Genomic DNA, 14,078 nt, shown 5'->3' with positions numbered 1-14,078 from the left:
AACTATCAATATTTTGTTGATAAAATTGAATTATTATAAATGAATATTTTGTTTAAATAAAAATATTCCTAAAATAATATTTAAATTTTTCACCAAATAAAAATAAAATAAACAATCATTCTATGCCTTTCTTTATAGATTTTCTTTGCTCTATTCAATGTTCAATGAATTTGAAACTTTCAAAAGAATATATTCGATCAAACATGAACACGCGTTTGACTGCGTGTAACACTTTTAAAGCGGCAATTTCCAACACACGAGATTGTAAACAAAAGTGGAACGAACTTTGGTTACATACGTTGACAATTGCATTTAGAAAGCTCGCTCTACGACCAAATATGTTTCACCGAACTGCATTTGCGTTTTAGCCGGATTTGCACAGCATACATTTCGAAACGTTATCGCACAAAAGGGGAGGACTTACATATACACTTTCGACAAACACTGAATATAACAGATTGAATATATTATAATCGATATGAAATCAAAGAACGTTAAGTACTTTTATCATAGTTGCGTTTAATATTCAAAGGAATATCGTCCTTGTGATTTATCAATTTCCTCTTTTCATTTTCTCGATTAAATTATTTCCAGTGACTCATTTTTTACGATCAAATCCATCAAAATTAATATGCAAATCTTTTATTTGCATATATATACTTTGACATTGATGGAGATTAACACTGTCGAATAATCTTCGAAGATAATCCAATAAAATTACGTATCGATGCTACAATTAAAAACAGACATAAAGATCTGTTAAAGAAACTCAACAACACCATCTAGCGGATTCGTACATTTATAAAAAAAAAATAGACCATTGCTTTCTCTCCAAATCCATCCACTGTCTAAAAACGATCTCCCCAATCTCATTTCGATAATCATTGACCGATCTGAGTATATTAATAATAACGAACGAGCAACATAAAGATCGATGCATTCGCAGCACCAAACAGCGAATGATTTATACGTGTTTACTTGTGTTTGTCTCTCCAAGTCAGTTGATCGTACATTTTATCACGATCGATGCAATCTACCGATTCCATGCTTCCATATCGCGTGTCCTCGACACTTAAATTCAAAAAACGAAATAACACTTATTATTATACACGCCATCCTTTCCACGATTCCTTTATTTCTACCATTCTCCACGCCTCTCTTAAAAAGATCTTCCAATATCCTTAACTTTATATTCTCACTGTAGTAGCAATCGTTAATTCGATTATTCGAAATTAACGAAGCGTTTTAATATTCGTGAAACGCGGACGGTGAACTGGCACGCCGCGTCAAACCACGAGTTTCCAATTCCGGGCATGCAATTCGAGGCCATGAAACGAGGCGATAGGCATGCAATTGGGGGAGGGGGAGGCTGTTGAAATATATACCTGCACCTGTCCATTTTTCTCCCGACTAGAGGGATTTTTTTTTTTTTTTTATCGCGACCCCTGGGTTCCGCCAGATACCTCGATCGCGTTCTGTATAGTTTTTACCAGAATTATTTGGTACATTGGTTTATTCCTTTTCTCTTTCTCTCTCTCTTTCTCACTCGCGTGTGATGGCACGCTTTGTGATCAACGTCGAAATCACCGCGCGTGAATTTCAACGCGGTATCGGCTGTCACTTGGTCGACAGAGAATCGACGATGAACCGATCAAATTTATTATTTTCGCGGGAAAAGCGGAACAGGTGGATGTTTCAAAGCGGGATCCGGGAGTAGATTGTGGTTATTTGCCAGACGATTGTTCCTTCCGTTATACGAAACAGTTATCCGATTGTTTTCACGCGTTCGCCTGAAGTTTGAAACGTATCTATGCCGGCGTATATATGTATAAATTTGAAACTGTTTGAAATTGTTTGAAGTTCATAGATGATTAGACGGGTATTATATTGATATTATTATTATTTATATAATGCGTGAATCGCGTATACAAGGCGTTACAAAAATGTTGGGACAAATTGGAGATTGTTGGGGTAGTTTCAAACAATATTTTCCTTTGCAAAAACTTTCGTTAACGAGTTATTATTAACGAAAGATGCAGTAGTGTTGGGTATATGTCGATCGAGCACGAACAAGTCCAAAAAATATATCTCGAAGAAAGTATGTTAAATGTATTTCTTTTTTTGATGATAAAAAATTATATCGAATTGCATGGCGAACAACGAATAAATAAATATAATATTGAACGTACTTTCCTTGTAATTCTAATTTTGGAAGTGTTGGTGATATCGTAAGATGAATTATTGAGTGTATTTTAAACAATTTTTGTTGATTCAATATTTTCTAATGATCTCATGGGAATTTTTCTTTTGTCAGGTGATATCAACGTGGAATAATTTCTGTTATCGATGATGAAATCGCGTTTAATTTATGAACTCGAGGAGAGGGACCAACTTTAAATCATTACCATACTTACTATTCTCAATTAGGTATGATTATCTTGCATCAAATTACTCGAGACTATCATAAATTACGAATAATGAGTTTAATACTGGAATTAAAAAGAATAGGTTCATCTATCACAGCTTGTCTTGCTTATCTACTTACTATAACAATCATTCTGTTTTTGTTTCAATTTTTTTTTTTTTTTAGTAATTTTTAATTTTCGTTTAAAATTTATCCATTGTGAATTGTCTAATATTGAAGTTATTTGAATATGTATTATGTGCATTAAATTTTAATTATCCAGAAATGTGCAATTTGAAATTTTAATGTGAATCAGGAAGAGATTCATATAAAACATTTTATCATAAACATTTACATTTCTCTAATTTAATTTTCGCTACTTAAGATATGTTATACACATATCTTGTAAATAATATATTTTTAATACATAGGAATACGTGATTTTCATTATAATTAAAAATTATATCTTCAGAATATAATATAATATTCAATTATAAAAATTTTAATAATATCGAAATATCTAATAGTATTCATATAAAATATACATTTGTTGAAATATACAGTCCAATAAACTTAAAATAAAAGTAACCTATCCTCTAAATCTCCATCAAAATCACAGCACTCCGAATTTCAATCCCTGATGCGACCAACAATGGTGCCAAGACCCCTTTGATCATCAGAAAAGAAAAGACAAAACATATTTCAAGAATCACAGACAGGATTTTCCAGGTCAAAGGATCTGAGAGATTTGAGAGATTCGAAGAAAAGATTCTGGAAGAGTCGAAGGAGTAGATTAATATTAACTTATGACTACTATTTAACAACTAGACATGGTATATCTAATATTAAATGATAATAATAATAGCGCCAATAGTCATGAAGAAGAAAAATCCCTCGTCGTGAGATTTCACCTATCCTGATCACAGGTGATGAAACGTATCCAAAAATAAGAATTTATTAATCTCAATATCGGATATTTAAGTTTCTCTCACTTCTTTGCATTCTCTACATACTATTTTTCTTATAGTTTCTCTGATAATAAGAAACGAAGAACGAGCAATCAAGATCCAAACCCATGATCTCTCAACTCCCAAAGAATCCCAACGTGTAATGGAATAATAATGGAATAATAAGAGGCTCTGTGTAGATTTAAAAAATCTTGCCAAAGTAAAAAAAAAGTGTCACAGTTCGACATTAATTGATAATCCAAACCGAGTGGTTATTATAACGAACCACGTGTAATTAATTTACGATAGACGCGCGTTACACGAGATAACGCCGCTCGTATTTATTGATTAGGATTTACATCATTGGCCGTGGTCGAATTAATTACGTTTGAAGTGGTCGAGAGCCACGCGTCCACGGCTTGGGACGCAATTAAACGACACGGTTGATTAGCCGTGAATCTGGGAGGGATGGGGAGATCAGGCGAAGTTTCGCTCGATGGTTTTAACAGTCGAGAGGCTCGATTGAGCGCAACGCGAAGGCGTGATCGTAGAAAATTTGCTCTGCACCGCTGTATTGGCCGTTCCATTGTTGGCGCGTTCGAATCGAAAGAATCGGAATTGTTGGAATTATCTATCGCGCGATGGACAGTAGATAAAACGTGGCACGTGATGTAATTTCTTTTTATTCTCCTTGAGACTTCTATTTGTTATTTCTTTCAGACATATGCGAGATATCTGTTTAGATGATACGAATGAAGGCTTATTTTTGAATCTCTGCGATCGATAAAAGAAGATGTGTTACGAAGTAATTTGTAATTTCAACGAAAATATTACTCAACAATACAGACGATCTATTTTATATTTTTGAACGAAGAACAAAGAAAGAGAAACCAGCGAGAGAGGTTATCCTTTGTGCACGAAATCTTCGAGTTGAAGAATCGTGAGAATCGTGAGAAAGAGTTATGTTGCAAACGAACTCGTTATTTCTTGCGATTCCAGTCATTCTAATATCAATCTAAAATTCTGCCCATCCCTTAATTAAAAATCGATTCCACTTGGTCCTCCATTCGACGAACTACGAATCCTTGAAATTCGTTTTCATCGCGTGCATTCGCAGGCAGCGCCCCATTCCAAGAGGAAAAAGCATCAGGTGGAAGCGGAACGACGTTTCCCTTTCCAATTTCAAACTATTTCATATTCAGAGGGTGCTCGTATGATATTCAGAGACATTAGCATGTAAAGGGTGTACCAAGGAAGGAAAAGTGAAGAAGGGTGGCGCGGGACGACGCTTGGGGAACACACTGGTAGCAACCATCCAGCTGTACTGTAATAATCCCATTAGAGACGGGGGATGGGGTTAGATTATGGCTGTACCGCCATTTATTCGATCAGATTCAACTTTCGTGTTTTCCGTTTCTCTAAAGAGAAAGAAAAAACGAATGATTATGACAGTTAATTAAAAGTATATGTAGAATGTATCGAATGTTGCCCATGGATCTTGTCCTACTTTTGTAAACTTCGAATATTCAAGGATGGAAAATTTTTTGTTTTTGTTTGTTTGAATGCTGTAATGTTTACAATACTTATAATATATTAACTCAAATACAGCAAGTGACGTTCATCATATAATAGTATTCCGTACTATTTATTCTATTTTTCTGAATTCAAAAAACTGATTCACAATGTTTTAATTACTTAACTATGATCGTTTAATATCTTTATACTAATTGTGTGTCCATAATTAGTATTATTCGTTCAATTACAATTTTAAGATCATACCATAATATTCCATCACGTTTGACTTATGTTTAATTGAAATATTAAATTTACATACTAAATGAAACGTAATCTTTTCCTCGTTAAAGGTCCAGAAAAATGATTCAAAGGATGTTCTCTAAGTTTCGAAAACTCGATTCCCATGCATAAAGTAGGGATGGTCGATGATCAGAGATGGTGAAAATATCGCGGGATAAACTGTTTTCCATCCGATTTTGATCCGGAGCTGCCATCCGCGATAGGAACGGAGATTCCGAAATTTATGGTTTTCATTTCTTGGCTCGGTTCGGACGTGTTGCTTGGCCCGCACGTGACAAACATATTCAAAGAGGGGGAGGGAGGCAACATTCGTGATTTTAAGAGGAACAACACGCTGTAATCTGGACCCACGGTTTCGGTTGGTGTGAGCTTCGGCTTCTCGTAACACGTGGCGCAGGATTTCATATCGCGTTCCAAACATGCATCCCCTCTTGTGATTCTCTTCCTCTCGAATACGTGCCGAGACGAGAAAAGTTATACCCGTTTCTTAGTTGGAATATTAGAGCACGGTTTAGTGATAGAATTTTGTACTAGAAAGATTTCTAGAAAGTAATATTCTCTCTCTCTCTCTTTTGGATTTCTTATTCCGTGGATACGAACTTTTCCAAGAAGTAGTGTAAGAAAGGATTCTTCCAGATATCAGTAATGTTTTTGTGTACTTAATATCTGCTTATAAGTATTATCAATTTTTTGGCATCTTGAGTTAATATAAAAATATAAATGATTTCGAACATTGTTTCGACAATGATATTGAAAAAGGGAGAAAGAGAGATAGAGAAAGAGAAAATATAAATTGATGGAGAAAAAGAGGTAAAACGATTCGTTTGATACATGCAAATTTATTAAATCCTCGCATTCAACCGGGATGTTGAAGTCAAAATTATTCCAAAATTATTCCTCGTAAAATCATGAACAGGATCTAAAGGATGTGATCTTCAAATTTTGTTATTAAGTTTATTCCCCTACGTCGGTTGAATTTACATACTAGTTGAAGTTTCCAACTATGTAAACTAGCCCAATCAACGTTGAATATCTCAAATTGGTAGAAAATTTATTCGAAAATTATTCGTGCCCGATGTATCAATCTTTCCAATCAATTTCATCACAACATTTTTCCACACTTTCGCAAACCGTATTTTTCCAAATAAATACATAATTAGTTTTAAAATGGATACGAGGTAACGAGAAGCTGGTAACAACAAGCGTACAGCTCCAATTATAACTGATTCCTCGAGCGTTCCCTCGAGATCGTGGCCACGATACAAGCATCTCGTTAATTATCCTTTAGGAACGCAGTTCTCGAAACTATGACTCCCTCGACCAATGATCATAATTGGTTCTGCGGAGTTGGAAGGAATAAGAAGTGAAGTGCAACGAAGCGAACACGGCGAATTATAATCGCAACGATGTCTCTGGAAGATCTGGTGCTTTCCCTTGGGAAAGCCGCCTCCTCTTTTCAATGCAAAAGGAATATCGACGAGAGTCGAATCGAGCATTGTTCACACGAAATCGATGTTCACGTGACTGAACACGAAAGAAATCGTTCGAAGAAATCGATTTCTCCTTTAAACGACAAAGAAGATGACTCTTTCGTCTTACTTCGAGACTGTTGGTTGATACAATTGTTGAAAGCAACGATAAAGATGGAGGGATGAATTAATTTCCGGATTGAAAACTCTTGGATATCAGGCTGATTAATCGAGAATTAAACTATAAATCCTGGTTGGGATGAAGCGAATCTGATTGAAGATCATCGATTGATTTTCGTGCACAATGTATAGACGGTGATAGGAGTTTGATTGGATAGATGGCGTGACCGAGTTAAGGGGATTAAATTATGTTTGGAGAAAGAAGCGGAGATTCATCGTGGTGAAAAGTTTCATTGATAACGAGATAAAGAGGATAGGAAAAAATGAATGAGAGAAATTTGCTGGAATTTAGGTGAAATGTAAAATGTAAATGTGGAACGGAATTTAAAACGGTAATGAGATCTGGAGATAGGGAAGGACATTGGAATCTTGAAAGAATTTCACGAGTTAGATACTCGTTTCGTATATATTATAAATCGCAGATTAAATTTTCTTTTCCTTTTCCTTCATGGCATATCGAAGAACACATTTATCTTTTTTTTATATATGGAAATATAATTTAATCAATTAAAATGATGTAAATCCATCATAACATTTCTATTCACAAGATTGTTGCAAATGAAGCCAGAAAATTTTTAATACGACTATTGACTTACATTACAGTTTTATTGAGGATAATATTAAAAAATTCTGTCTCCAAAATTCTACCAATAATTTTTCGTATTTATAAATTTATATATATAGAACATGTACATCATAATAGAAATTAGAAATCCCATATTTTTTCAAAGAATTAACAATTTCATTATATATTTATATTTAATGTCGATACACGTGTCATCTCAATTTCAAATTAAATTTTATTCTTCCCTCTACCGTAATAAAACGTCTATTTATATCGTTGTGATAGCATAATTGAATTATTTTCTCCTTTTACTCCGCGTATTTCCAAACGAAAACCGGATGAAATCAGTTTTGTATAAAGAAATAAAGCAATCCGCAGGAAACGTCTCGTCGCTTCTCCTATCCTCCTTACATGCGTAACAGGATTATTGGCCGATTCCACGCCCCGTGGAAAGTTGCTCGACGAACAGGGGACCAGCTGGCAGGTCCCCTGGGAGGTCGAGCGAAAGCAATTGCTCTCCGCATCCGCGTCTCATTTCTGCTCGAACCGCGACCGTGACGAAGAGAAATTCGGACTCGGCTCGTGGGTAAGGTTATTATCCTTGTGGCGTGGAATGGAGAGGGGAGGGGAAGAATAGCGGAACGGTGAGGGCGGAAGGAAAGGAGAAAAATAAATAAAGAAAGATTTGTGAAAAATTCTTGGTACTGAATAACTCGGTACCTAGTTTGAATCTAGTTAAAATTTTTCCTGAGTGAGGAAAATTGTGAGGATGATTTGTGTATCCTTGATTTAAAATTCTGAAACGCGTGAGTAAGAGGGATTGGAGAATGTTATCGTATAATATAAATATAAAGTGAAAATTTGGATTAATTAGAATAATTTATATACTTCAAGTAAATAATTATTTTTTAATTAAGAATTCGTTGAACAATCGAATTCGACGATTAAGAAATAATTTTTTTCAAATCGTTGATAATAAGTCTTGTCATTTTTCGATCAAGAAATAATACGATACATTTTTACAGGTTGAACAAAGAACATTTTGATGTTGTACGCGAAGGAAGTGGGGCATTGTTACGAAATAAATAAACTCGATGGACGTTTTTTCGAAACGACACACTTCTGGATGGGAACACTGTTATTTATAGTCGAGCAACTTAACCGATACGGTTTTGCGTTATTTGGAACCTTAGGCTGGGCTGGAAGTGACTTAGAGAGGCGGTAGAGGTAAGTTTAAGAAACATTGAAAATTGTGGCGACACGAAATTGTCGGTTGAAAGTTTCTCGAAGATGGTCTCGGATAAACTTAAATTACTTAAGCAATTTCAGAGAGCATGGTAGACTTTGTTCTTACTGCTACTAATTTTCGGCCATTTTGTATTTTTCAGTCTTCATTTTCTTCCGAAGATATATTTTTATCTGGGATCAATAAAGTTAACGTGTAACAGACAATTTTAGCAATACGCTGGTAAAATTAAAATTTGATAAATTTTGGAAAAGGGGAAAAGTTTCGAAAGATTTGATTGAATTCAAGAAGATAGATGGCGAATCGATTAATTTAATGTAAATGTTTCGTCACTGCTATTGTCACTCAAATCTCATCTCTCTTCTGAAAGGCATTGCCAACGAAGTAAATCGAGACAATGGAACGAATCACTGCTGAATTATCAATGCAATGCACTTTACTAAAGTTCTCATTAATCGAAAAGTATATCTACGAGAGGAGTAAACGAATTTCTCTCTTCGATTCAATCTAATTGTTATATGCTCTATAAAATCTCGATCTATTTATCTGTTAAACTATCCAACACGTAGCATCGTCATCTAATTGATATCACGTAATTCCACGATCAAAGAAGTATAAACTCTCCCACTTTTCCATTCCACGATCAACAAACGATCAACTTTAAAATTAATTTAAACCCGCCGCAGAACTCGTTTTTTATCTCGTCCCAAACCAACTCGAAGTTGGTTGAAGACCGTTCACGCAACTTTTACCCAGCGAAAAAAAAAAAGCCGACCAGATTCCAATCAATTGTCCCCCTCCGGATGCAAGCGTTTAATTGCATCGCGGATAAAAGCGGCGGATCCACGGAGCAAAAAGCAAGATTAATCGGGATCCGTTCACGCGATTTATCAACCGCCTGTATTCGACTTCGTGCTCAATTTCTCCCGGCAAAACGATCGAACGTTCCTCGAACGTCGCTCGCCGTTTCTTATCACCATATTCACGGTCTTGCGATCCTCCAATCAACGGTCCTTCCTTCGAGAGGAGGGAGGATGTTGGACAAAGATCGTTTCGAACCGCAGAATTTGAACTTTCGAGGTGGATTAAGTTGTTTCGGGTCGCGTGGTGAAGGCATGGATAGGGACTTATCCTCGACTTTGGTGGTCGAAATGTACGAGATCCATTAAAGGTAACCGGATAGACTGGTTGAATGCTCGAAAACACGCGTAGGAACGTAATGGTGAGACTCGATCAGAGACGAAGTTCGATCGGGAGACTGGTTTGAGTTTATGCGCTTTTGCCTTGTGCGGTTTGGTCACGAAACTTGATTTCGAGCTTGGAACGGAGGAATTTGGGGAATTTGATAATAAAGGAAGGATTTGAATGTGTGATCGTTCATTAATAAATAATTGTTTCGACTTGATTAAATAAATGAAACGCGTTCGAATATTCGAGTGTTTGGAAGAGGAAAATATATTATGCAAAGTATATCTCTATGTGAGAATGAAGAAACTAAAAATTTACTTTACGAGGAAGAAAGAGAAAATCACCAGCTATTCGAGTCACTTTTTTGTTTTATTTCGATATCTCGATCGAGGAAAGGGAGACTAAAAGTATCCGCATTTAAGATTTCAAAGATTAGGAATGGAGGTCATGGCCTAGTGACTTATATTTTTTCCTAGAATCACATTTGTCACTTGTCTGAAGTCAGGGAGAATAAAGTGCAAGCGAGAGATCCGAGCAAGAAACGGAAAGACAATCAAAAATTACTTTTTCTTTAGAAACGACGATATTTCATGAACTAGAAATCGTATCGAAATAAATAAAAAAGAGTTTTAAAGGGTAAGATTTCACGCTTCTAATAATTTTCCACGTATTAATTGAAAATCATTATCTTCGAAGTTATAACGATTTAAAGTTTTCTTAATTTTAATAGGGGGTTTAATCGAGTTTTAAGATAAATTATGTTCATTGTTGAAAGAATATTATTTGTAGTGATCTATTAATGATATAAAAATTCTCTGATTAAAATAATTTGTATCTTTGATTTATTCTAATTTGATAATTTTATCTATTAGTTTGTATATTTGGATTTTTAATTCTTTTCCTTTTGTTTCACACTGTTTGATAACATAAAGAAAAAAGACTTGATCTTTGGAATTTATTTACAGTAAATATCCGGTATTTGGAAATAATTTCAAATTTTTTATTTAAACTAACCTTTACATAACTTGTAATTAATTTTTTTTTTTTAGGAAGAAGAAATCCATTGATAAAAGTGTAATATTATATAATTACCAAAATATGCATATGAGTTTCATTCACTGAAACTAAAAACACGTTTCTAATCCAGTTCTAGTGCAGCACGTGAATAGAATCGGTTGGCAAATTCCGTAGCATCACGATTGTATTTCTTATGAGCATATGTTGCTCCTTGTTTTCTTTCATTGCTCGCGATATTACATTTGAATGCGTGAAATTTGAATTTCCCTAAAACTAGCTTATGTAACATATGTTAACAAAATTGCATTATTGGTAATATGCATTATGAAATTGTATTATTTTGTTTTTTGTATTTATACACTAAATATGGCAACAATTATAAAATCTATTCAGTTATATAATAGAATCTTCATCGTCCAATAAAAAGACAAGAGAACTTTAATAATGGATAATGGAATGCAGATCTTTCTTAAACAAAAAAGTAAAACACGTTTATTTATAACAAAACTAGGATACCTTCGGCTTGCACAAATTCTTGGTACGTAACATTCTTCAAAATCTTGAGATTTCTATTGAAAGATAAATAAAAAAATGTACTCCTTGCAAATAACTTTTAGTTTCATTCTTCTTTTTCTTAATGTTAATGACTATTGCGTCTAATATTATATCCTTTTGCAATTGTATAGCACACTCAGTGCTTTCTAATTTCTTATATATTTCTCAGTACATTAATTTCAAATTTAAGTTTTATTTTGCAAGGATGTATATTAAATAATAAAATAATAAAATTTTCAATTAATAGAACATTCCAACGCTATTCAAAAGTCGTCTACGATTAAAATTGTATCACAATGATCGTTGTATAAGTAAATTTTTATCATTCGCTTGTAATTTGGATATAATTTAATTATAATTTTGTGATATAAGGTATAAGGTAAATTGTATAAAATATTTCACCGCTCGTTTCATATCTCCGTGACAACTATATTACAATTATTTTGCACATTTCGCCCGAGCGAGTTTCAAAGAGTAAATTTAAATGTCCCGGGACAAACTCAGCAGGAAGGTACACAGCCTAACGGAGTAATTTAATAAGTAAAACGTCGCGTTGGCAATTCGGTACAAATGTAACGAGTTCCCTCGCTTCTTGAAAGTTCAACCATCCGAACAACTTAAATTCTGTTGCCGTAAATAAAGTCGACTCTTAATCTCAGGATGGCAACTTTTGTCGGGGATAACGTTTCATGAAGTCCACTGATGAACTGTTACACTTCATTTGTAATATTACGAAGCCACGATCTTTGGATTTTCAGATACAAAGAATGTTGTACGATATAATTGATATAAAAGTAAAGTTTTTACGGTGAATTATTAATTGAATGATCGAATAAAAACCTCGAAGGATTAATTTTATCCCCTTGAAATGATATTTCACTGATAAAAATTAATTGTTTCGTGTATATAATCCATATATTCACAATATTTCGTGAAAACAAACAAAAAAAATCTCACAGAAAAAAGAGAAAAGAAGAGAAAATGAGCATAGATAAATAAGCACGATGGGACAAGTGAACTATAATAAAAGACATTAATAATTATTTCATAATAATTATTACATCGTGTGAATGATATAATAAAATAGCTACCAATTTTCTTTTCAACGTTAAATTATTTAACGAATTTGAATGAAATATTATTATAAATTTTAATCGTTATATTTTAAAATTTTTTTCAACCGTTCGTCAAAACAAAGCGTATTAAAATCCAAAAAGTTTTCCATTTTAAATGCATTTATTTTTCACCAATTTACACCGTCGTCACTCAATCCGAACGAATGAAATATTTAAAATTCACAATACTTTGTGCAACCCTCTGACGCATATAGTAAAATTAAAATCATTCTCAATCCGATTAAAATCCCTCCTCTCCCTCGAAGCCAACATAAAATCACAGAGACAGAAAATATTTCAACCCCCTTTACCTGTTCCTCCTTTTTTTTTTCTTTTACAGAAGAATTACCTATCCCTTTTCCACCCAAGCAATATCCAATCTTTTCATCCTTCAATCCGCAAATTTCACTTCCATAAATTTCCACCTTGGAGGAAAACCATTTCGTTCGTCGTCCAACTCGAATTCCCTCCTCCTCGCCCTCCCAAAAAAATAAGTTGCACTCGTTCCTCCCCTGCTCAATCGTGGACTCAGACGAAACCACCCCCGGAGCAACGACACGCGATAAGCAGAGATCGTTTTCCCTTCGAAAACTATCTGTGTAGCCATTCCAGGGCGGCGCGTGAGTGGAATCAATTGAAGGGTTGGAAAAGGGGGTTGGAAAGCCTCGTCCAAGTTCCATTAAGCTCGTGAAGATGCACGGCCTTCGCAGTTCACTCGGTTAACCCTAAGACGAGGCGCGTGCACGTGCCGCTAGTTGCAAGACGATCGACTAAGTTTCGTGAAACTGTGGATGGGAAGGCGAGCATTTTCGGGACAATGACTGGTAATTAAGATCGAGAATGGCCGAATTTCGTGAAACTGGAGTTGCGCGACTGGAAATCGATATTATTTAAGAAAAGAAAAATAAATTGGAACAATGGGATGATAAATTCGAATCGAGAGAGAAATGATTGAGAAATGATTGAATTGTTGTAAAGATGTTTTTATTATTTCTAATTGTTTTTTTATCTTTGTACATGATATGATATAATGCTACGTGTTTAAGTGTGAAGTTTCAAAGATTCCAAGCTTTGGAGTTCTGAATCTCGAGTTACATGCCCTACGGCTCTCTCTGGCCATAAGATAACATATCTCGCTGCTCTTTATCAGCGAGATCTTTAGATTATGTGTTCCACAACCTTGAAATTCCTCCCTGTGGTCATTATGCTAATGATTTCACAACTTTGTTCGTGATAAAAATACAATTTCGGAGTTATATATATATTTGAACGTCTCCTGATTTTCAACTAATGCACAGGATATTGTGTGTGCTTGTGTTGTAATGTATTTTTTTTTCTTCAAAGAAGATTGAAAAAGAGAAATTGAAGTTCGATTGAATAGAAAGGAGGTGAGGTAGAATAAAAATAAAAAGAAATGGTTAAATTGAAATGGAAGTTTTGGAAAATGAGAAAAGTAGACAAGAAAGAGTAGACAGTGAAAGGTTAATATAGTATTATAATAGGATAATAAGGAGGAGTATGTAAGACGGAAAGTGAATTAAAAGAGATTAAAACGTAAAAGATATGGGAGGATAAAA

At 34.5% G+C, this 14,078-nt stretch overlaps 1 protein-coding gene across 7 annotated transcripts in view; it reads left to right on the top strand.

Moving 5' to 3' along the window:
* The window catches only part of LOC122714402 (zwei Ig domain protein zig-8-like), a 262,470-nt gene that overhangs the window by 174,832 nt on the left and 73,560 nt on the right, over window positions 1-14,078 (top strand). For 6 of the 7 annotated variants that reach the window (XM_043935707.1, XM_043935705.1, XM_043935710.1 and 3 more), the window contains one exon: window positions 8,406-8,607. The exons of the other annotated variant lie outside the window; for it this stretch is intronic. The gene's annotated coding sequence lies outside the window, so the exon portion shown is untranslated. The remainder of the gene's footprint in view (window positions 1-8,405; window positions 8,608-14,078) is intronic. 7 annotated transcript variants of the gene reach the window in all.

Source organism: Apis laboriosa, unplaced genomic scaffold (genome assembly GCF_014066325.1).
Source record: "Apis laboriosa isolate Shangri-la unplaced genomic scaffold, ASM1406632v1 scaffold2_cov157, whole genome shotgun sequence".
Classification (NCBI taxonomy): domain Eukaryota; kingdom Metazoa; phylum Arthropoda; class Insecta; order Hymenoptera; family Apidae; genus Apis; species Apis laboriosa.
This window is presented reverse-complemented; position numbering and strand designations above follow the sequence as displayed.